Source organism: Citrus clementina, unplaced genomic scaffold (assembly GCF_000493195.1).
Source record: "Citrus clementina cultivar Clemenules unplaced genomic scaffold, Citrus_clementina_v1.0 scaffold_5, whole genome shotgun sequence".
Lineage (NCBI taxonomy): Eukaryota > Viridiplantae > Streptophyta > Magnoliopsida > Sapindales > Rutaceae > Citrus > Citrus x clementina.
The window spans coordinates 27,970,768-27,979,340 of NW_006262201.1; the positions used below are offsets into that span (position 1 = coordinate 27,970,768).

At 35.7% G+C, this 8,573-nt stretch overlaps 1 pseudogene; it reads left to right on the forward strand.

Annotated features, from left to right (window-relative positions):
• The first annotated feature begins 448 nt into the window (after positions 1 to 448).
• LOC112098105 lies at positions 449 to 4,693 on the forward strand (annotated as a pseudogene).
• The last annotated feature ends 3,880 nt before the right edge of the window (positions 4,694 to 8,573 follow it).

An 8,573-nucleotide genomic window follows, 5' to 3' on the forward strand; every position in this document is an offset into this window, starting at 1 on the left:
AGCTGGCTTTATTCAATCACATTCGGATTACTCGTTGTTTGTGAAGACAAAAGGCACATCTATAACCATGGTTCTTATTTATGTAGATGATATGGTGATAACTGGAAATGATGCAGTCGCTATACATAATCTCAAACAATTTCTTCACTAGCAATTTCATATCAAAGATCTCGGTCATCTTAAATATTTTCTTGGGCTGGAAGTTGCAAGGTCCAAAGCAGGTCTTGTTATCTCTTAACGAAAATATACCTTAGAAATCATAGATGATGTTGTATACTTGGGTGCTCAACCGGTAAATTTTCCCATGGAGATGAATTTGAAACTCACAAACCATTAAGGTGATTTGCTACATAATCCAACTCGCTACAGGAGATTAGTTGGCCGACTAATATATCTCACAATTACGAGACCAGACATTACATACTCAGTTAACATCTTAAGCTAATTTATGCATGCTCCAAGAAAGCCTCACTGGGATGCTGCTCTTCGTATTATGAAATATTTAAAGGGCAGCCCTGGTTTAGGTTTGTTATTCTCCTCAAGCAATTCCTTTACTTTAAAGGCTTACTGTGATGCTAATTGGGCAAATTGTCGTATAACAAGAAGATCAACAACAGGTTATTGTGTGTTCTTAGGGGATTCTTTGATTTCTTGGAAAGTAAAGAAGCAGAAAACAGTCTCAAGATCATCATTAGAAGCTGAGTACAGGTCCATGGCAGCAGCAACTTGTGAGCTCACTTGGTTTAGATTTTTATTCAATGATATGCAAATTTCCATAGGACCAGCAAGGCTATTATGTGATAACCAAGCTGCTCTTCACATAGCAGCAAATTCGGTATATCATGAACGCACCAAACACATAGATCTTGACTGTCATGTGGTAAGGGAGAAAATGTACGATGGTCAGATAATCACCAAATTTGTTCCATCTCATTTACAGTTGGCAGACATTTTTACAAAAGCTCTTGGAGGAAAGGTGTTTAAGAGACTAACAACCAAGTTGAACATGCTAGATATACATGCTCCAACTTGAAGGGGGAGTGTTAAGATTTCGTTGGCTTCACTTGACTAATTGAGAGAGATTGTTTCCTTATATGTGGCTGATTTGTAATCCCTTTGAATATGGGATCGTTATTTACTTTCCTTTGTTTTGTGAATATTAGCTCTTGTAAACTTATATATAAATCCTCTATAATTCTACTGTAGAAAAAACAGAGAAGAATAAAATCAGTATTCTTTTCAAATATCATTTTTTCATAAACAAAAAGAAAGAATCATTTTACATTTTTAGCAAGTTTGAATGAGTGAGAAATTGAAACCCTAAAGTGATGACAACAATAAGATTCAGTATGAAGTGAAACCCCAATTTGAAATGTAGGCATGAGTTGCTGAGTCAGTAGATGAAGCTATAAATAGGCATTCGGTTTCTTTCTTTTCGGTTTGGAGGGCCATGGAATAGTGTATTGGAGTGGGCTCGAAGTAATAGCCTCTATCACTGAATGACACGTTTGCAAAACGTGATACATAGGGAAGGATTGAGCATTATACTCTTAGATTAGCGCCTTATTTAGGGTGTATATTAAGCAGATTATCTATATATTACATGGAGATGGAGTTTATGAAATAGATTAAAAAGAAAAGGAAAATTAGTGTCTGGAGTTTGCCACTTGGAATATTTCGGTGTCTAAACATTCACTCACCACTTATTTCATGTCTGATCATATGTTGAAAAAATATTAAAGTAATATAACGCTATTAAGGCTTAACGTATATTTTTTATTAGTAGAGTGTAGAACTTTTAAGAAATAAATTATTAAATTACTATAACTAGCATATTATTTTAAAGTTGTGTTGTGAAAAAAAAAATGAAATAAAAACGTGAAGTAAATTAGAGTATTCTAAAACTTTTATCTTTTTAAAATTAGTTTTTAACATAAGGTGAACTATTTTTTTTTTAAATCACATACTCTAGTTAAAATCAAATATGTATTTATATGAAGCTTGTAATTTTTTTTTCAGTACTGATATTTGAATATTATCAATATTATTTTTATGGCCCACAAAAGGACAACACCGTTTATGTTATAATACTATCACCTCTGTTATGATAATATTTTTTTTGTGGCCAAATATCATTTTTTTAAGTAAAAAGGTGGACAAAATGCAAATCAATTTTTAATCCTCAAACTCTCCCAAAATTTAAATTCGTAGTTAACAAAACACAATTGTTGGAAAACCATTAAGCTAGGTCCATCGGTTGTTAAAACTAGGGAAATTTATAAAAATAACTTAAAAACTTTTATAATTTCACATTTTACCCTCCGAAATTTTTCCTATCAACATTAGCAAAAAATCCTTTCAAGTGCCGAAAATACCCCTCCCATTCTCATCAAACTTCCTCTCTCTCTCTCTAACCAACGATTTCTTTCTCAAGGTGGTCACTCATCGCCGCCGGCTTTCCAGAGTCCATCCTTGATAGTCAACATCACCAAAATTTCAGTCAAGATCTGAAATCAAAGATTAATTTAAAAACCCTAGATTTTGAAGCATGTTCTATTTCTATTCTTCTTTTATGTTGTGGTTTTGTTGTTGTGCTGGTGATGGTGAGTGAAGATTGAAGTGTTTGTGATGTTGATGGCATGGGCGAAGTTGTTGGTGTAGTGCATGGGTGAAGATTGAAGTTGGCGTGGGCTTGGGGCCGGGAGATATCGTGCCTGATCAGGCGCAACAACGCCCCTGTCGCACAAGATCTGGGAGACAAGCACGCGCACCTGTCACTCACGCCTGTCGCGCGTGCTTGGTGCGACAGGTAGCATGTTACAATTTTTTTTTTTAACGTGAAGTTGGTGCGACAGGCGCAATTTCGGTGCAACTCACACCTGTCGCACAAATTTAGTACGACAGGCGCCTGTCGCACTAACATACAATCACACTGAAACTCTCTTGTCGCACGAAATCAAGTTGACAAAACATCTCTTAACACTCGGTGATGCAAAAACAAAGTATAAACAATCAAAGAAACATTTCATCAAACACTTAATACGCAATATTTTTACAAAACTAATTTCCTTTTAATTAGCTTACCTAGATTTTGGGCTCTATTTCACTTTGTTAGAATTGTGTCCGATTGGTGTTGGATCCGAATGGATTTGGCTATCTTTGATCTTAGTTCACTTTTACCGTTCGCAGTCATCGTTTGCCGTTGCCATTTGCCTGTGATGATTTAAGAGTTCAAGGCTGCGTTTGGTTTGATAAAGAGGGAGAAGAAAAGTTGCGTTTGGTTTGATAGACAAGAGTAATTTAGGGAAGAAACCTTATGTTTGGCTGATTATGATAGTAAAAACTTTAGAGGGCCAATTGTAAAAATTATAAAAGTTTTTAGGTTATTTTTATAAATTTCTCTTAAACTATAGCTGACAAAAAGTTACTAACAAAAAGAGAATGTCTATTTTATAACTTTCTTAAAAAACTTTCCTTAACTTTTTCAAAAAAGTAATGATATAGTCACAAATTCTTGTATAAATTTATTTTGTACAAATTAATGTGATATGATAAAATTAGTTGAATTAAATATCTTTTGGTCCACATAATTTATTTTTATTATTTATATTTTCATTCAACTAATAAATTAATAACACGTAAGAGTTATGACTGTATCATCATTCTTTTTAAAAAGTTACTAACAAAAAGTTATTTCCAATTTTTATTTTGTTATAATTTTTAAAACAAAATTCGTAGTTAACTAAACTCTTCTTAATTCCTATGCCCTTTCTCAACTGCCATACCCTACCCTGCTCCCCATGTCCCCACTAAACCACGCTCAATTCAGGCCATCAGATTCTCCCGGACCCACATTAATCCAACTGCTCACAGTGACCGACAGCCTCTCTATCGCCATTTCAAGCTCCCTCTTAAACTGGCTTCTGCTACCGTCGTACTCTTTCTCGGATTCGGAGTCCGTATTTGCTCGGCCGGTCCCACGCAGCTCCCTCTCACTCCAATTGTCACCCAACAAGGCCAATTGCTTACTCAAGGCACAGAACAAGAAGAGGATGAGAAATTGAAACAAGAATTTGAGAATTGGAAATCGAAAACGTACGCATTGACCGTGCCTTTGAGGGTTGTTTCTCTTCAGAATTCAGTGCCTTAATCTTGGGTTAAGGATTTTATGCGAAGTCAAGGAAAGACATTGATAAGTTTCAGATGAATTTGTTTGCTAGCATTGATGGGATCTTTCACAATTTATCTATGCCCTTTAACAAAGTTAAGGCTAAGTCAGCTTCATATATGGCTGCTGATTTGGTTAGTGTTGGTGATTCATGGCTCAGTTATGCGATTATAAAGAGATTGATTGAGCCAATAGCTGTAGCTGAAGATCAATATTGGTTCAAATGCTTAAGTCACAAATGGAAGGTAACATCTTTATCTTTGCCCCGATAATTTTTATTGTCTTACATTGAAATTTGGTAATGTAATTTGTTCTCTATCTGTGTCACCCTTTGTAGTCATTTTATTTATTTATTGTTTTGCTTTTATTTGCACTAACGAATTCTCAGGCATATCTACCCAGGAATGATGCTGGAGAAATTGATCCTCGAGGTAAAATATGGGCGGCAGCATACCGGTGGGGCACAATGGGATAGCTTACAAGAAAAGTAAATTGCGAAAGCATATTTGGCTCCGATTTAGGTAATTGCCTTTAAGCTCATTTAGTTTTATATGAAACAAAATCAAGACTGCCTTTCTCTTCAATATTTTTGATGATAATATCTTTAGAAGCATCTCATTCACGGGTAATCATGGTATCCCTTAAAGAGTCTATAAACTCAATGATATTATCTTCTACAAATGGTTCATTAAACTTCTTAGTTGCAGTCAAATGTACACTAAGAACAACGAGAAGCTATGCCACTGTAGCATGTAGTGATGGCACTTAATAAGTGACTTGCTAGGATGTGAACTAGATAAATTAAATATTGTCTCCCTGGGCATGCTAGCTCATAAGTTGGGGTTAATATTAGCTATTGACTGCCAATTAAAATATCCATTAAAATGTCTAAGGAGTTACGAAGGTGGAGGTATCTTCCAATTTCTAAGGCCAAATAGCAGACATCATCCAGGATCCTGGGAAAGTGCAGTTAACTTCCTGCTTGATCCTAATGTGAAAACAATTAATAAATTTGGTCAATGCAACTGAAACCTGCTAACCGATGTCACAATGCGACATCAGCACCTCAAAATGGGATAGATGGTTAGTAGCACTAAATTTTTCTGGCCTCAGATTGAGCAATTGGCCCAACGACTAACCCCGATTGTGGGTTGATGATAATTTTTTAATTATTTTCATTTTGACCGAAAAAGTTACAGAATCTTGATCTGAATATTGTCACTGAACAGTGTCAATATCGTTTAGCATATCCAACTAACTTGAGTTTGGTGAAACAAACACAGAGTGTGTCTCTCATGTCTCACCCTTCAAAATTATCATCTGTAATGATGGAGAATTTTTCTAATGTATGAACTATGCTTCGATATATGGGTTAGCTTGGAGAAGATATCTCAAGATAAAGAATATGGGAAGCTAATGGGAAGAAACAGGGGATCTTCATTCTTTTTCCTTTTTATACCCAGATATCTCTCGACCTTTATATGATCCCTACTGGATATTTGCTTCTAATAACTAAAATAAAAATTTCACCCACCAAAATGAATACTGACCAAGCTTTAACAATAAAAAGTAGCATCTTTAGTCAAGTAATTTGCAGTTCCTCATCATCTTAGTGTGAGTCTATCAGTATGATCAAAAAACATAATAAAACTGGTTAGATCCTGTTCATTGATGTTTAAATGTTGTTCAGTGTGAAATGTAGCAATGATGAGGTGAAGTTTCTTTGGTCATCAATTAGTAAGATCTTGTAATCTGGCATTACTGGGAAACCAGGTACTCTTAAAGAAATGATATCTGGTCATTGCATGTTATTGCCTGACAACTGATTTTGTTTGTAAAAGTCTGCTTCTTCATACATATGAATGCATATGTTAGTGTTGTCTTTTCCTTTTCCTACATATTAATGCATATGTTGGTGTTCTCTTATGAAATGGATGCAATAAAGGCTTTTTCTCCTAAATTTAGCTGAGGAAATGGCAGGGGATGTGAGATTCTGTCTCATTAAATTAACAAAAACCCAAAACAATAAAAACCCATAATAATGTGGTGTGGGTAAATTGGCGACATTTGGCTCGTTACCCTGATGTGAATATGCGAGCAATGGAGACTAACAAAATGAAGTGACGATTCAGTGTCCTTTGATGGATGCATTTTTAAGCAAAAATAGGTTTGTAACTGACCAAATTTGTCTGGCATGCCAATTTAAAAAAATTAAATTATGTGGTTGTTAGCTGTAGTGAAGGGGGGGTAGTAGGTCCAATCCGGTCGATCCAGGAAAGTTCAACAAAGTTCTGGTATGGTGCAGTGAAACTGGTTTGTGCAACTCAAGAGTCGTTCAGGTAAAAGATGATGTGTTTTGATTTAAAAATGTTATAAATTTACTGTGTATAGTATTCTAGTAGAATCATCTATAAATTTAAGTTTTTGAAATTATCTGCTTTTCCCAGTTTGAGTTAAGGGCACATGTAATATGAAAAATAGTTGTCGAATGTTGTAGGTTACCTAACATTTGATCAATCCTATTATGATGGCTTCAAGATGTCTAACAATATGTAGAATGCCCCTGCTCCTCCCCATTGTTTATCTTATACAATAATATGTTGTGGATGCTAATATCTTTGTCGATACCTGTAACAGTATTACAAAATCTGCGTTCATTGGGTTTTATATAGGTTCAACTGTCTGACAGTTCACACTGTCTGAAGGCATTTGGAATTGGAGATGTATGGGTTGCCGTTGAGGGGAGTAGTGATGTTCTTCCTGCTGTCAAACGTATGTCTAATGTTGCAGTTTTTGTTCCCAAGTCTGGTGCTAGCTTATGGGCCGATCTTTGGGTTATAACCATGCCTGTCATTCTACTTCGATATTCACTTTGTTATCACCTTCATATTAGTGATCAGTAAACATGACAATGTGACTAATAAATTTGTATTCTCTTTATAGGCAATCCGAGCTGCCTCAAGACTTGAAACAAAACAAATTGAAGGCGAGTCAGAGGTCCATCTCCATTAATCCATTAATAGATAGAGTTCCACTTGCAAACAGCAAGAGCATTGCCTTTCAAGCAAAAGGTTATCCCGGGTGCAACTCCCTCTGCCCTTGAAAGTACTCTGGTTAAGTTGCCTGAACAACTTCTGAAGGGTAAACCAAGTCTGGATACTAACTTAACTGCTGGAGTACCTCCGGCTGAAATTCTGGCCAGATGTGGGTTTTTGGAGCCATTATCTGAAGCTACATTGTCAAATTATGAGTGGCTGGTTGCTAATCTACAAAAACCTGCTCCTGTCTTGATGAAAAGGGTGCAACATTACATGTCATCATTAATCCGAAGCTTTCTAGCAAAAGCTACATTGAAAAGTTAATGGCACCGCATGCCAGTCATTATAATGCTGTCAGGGCAATTGGGTCAGAGCATAACTTCATTGGGAAAAGAGGATTCAGCTAGGTTACCTATTACAGGACGTACTGAGATGGCTGAAGTTCTTGAGGTTTTATGAGAAATGAAAGATGAGTGCTTGTTTGAACAAAGTTGTCACCAATCTCGTAAAGTTCAAGAAGAAAGATCACAGAGCTAATGCCACCAATTTCTTCATTATTGCAGCCTCCATTGTTGAAGTTTCCTCATTTGAAGCTGTTTATGCATATGCTTCTTCCCTGCTCAAGTACAGGAAATTGAAGAATTAGCCAGATATGATATGATGAAAGAGGGAAGTTTTCTTCCTTGAATATGGCCTTGTAATTTGTAGTGAAGGAGTAGGATGATCACTAGCAAGAACCCTATCAAGGTAGATTTTATGATGTTAACATATTACTAAGCATTTGTTTCTTTAGCAATGATACTTTCATAGCATGAATTTAATTATATGATCCTGATTAATCAATTAATTTTCATGAGTTTTAACCTAGTTAAAACGAAGTACAATCATCGTTAACAAATACTGAAATTGGGTAAATATGATCTTGACATTGAAGAAGAATTTGAAAACACAACCCGCAGAGGAAATTACCTATTGCATGGGGATGGAGATGTATATTGCAGCGATATAGAATATGTGCCAGGCGTTGTCTACTGCTCTTTGGGTTATGGTGTGATTTGCGAATTCAATGTTGCCCTGAAACAATGGAAAAGATTAACATATCCTCCAATGAATGAAAACGGCTTGACTAATTTTGACTACCTACTTGACTCAGGATCAGGTGACAATAATGACGGTTTATTAACATTGCACGGCCCCAGTACTCTTCCAGGATCAGATACGAAGTAGTCTAAAGTTGATAATAAGAGTTTTATTAAATGACAAATCATTGTTGTTGGGTGTTGGTTATATACGTCATTACAACTACAAGTTGAAGATGAAGGTTATGCAAGTGATTTCAGAAATACAATACATTCCAAGAGATGCTG